Source organism: Eurypyga helias, unplaced genomic scaffold (genome assembly GCF_000690775.1).
Source record: "Eurypyga helias isolate BGI_N326 unplaced genomic scaffold, ASM69077v1 scaffold18416, whole genome shotgun sequence".
Classification (NCBI taxonomy): domain Eukaryota; kingdom Metazoa; phylum Chordata; class Aves; order Eurypygiformes; family Eurypygidae; genus Eurypyga; species Eurypyga helias.
The window spans coordinates 28102-28517 of NW_010257529.1; positions in this window are offsets into that span (position 1 = coordinate 28102).

Genomic DNA, 416 nt, shown 5'->3' on the forward strand with positions numbered 1-416 from the left:
GGCAGGTTTGGCCGTACAGCCCTCTTCCACGGCAGGGTTTGCCATACAACCCTCTCCACCCGGCAGAAGCACTTCCAACCCCTCCCTAGGGGGAATTCCCACTGCCTTCACGCAGTGACTCAGGAAAGAAATACTCCCGGGATCCGAGTGGGTCTAGTGGAAGGTGTCCCTGCCCATGGCAGGGGGGTTGGAACTAGATGATCTTTAAGGTCCCTTCCAACCCTAACCATTCTGCGATTCTATGATTCATCAGGGTCTGTGACAACGAGGACATCTGGCTGAGCATCCATCCCACCGAGAGGCTTAAGTGCCTGCCTAGCGCTATATGCCACGAAGCGCTCTGTAAATATTAATTATCACACCGATTGCGACTCCTTTTCGTCCTTTTTCGACCCAGACCAGGTACTGCCGCTGGC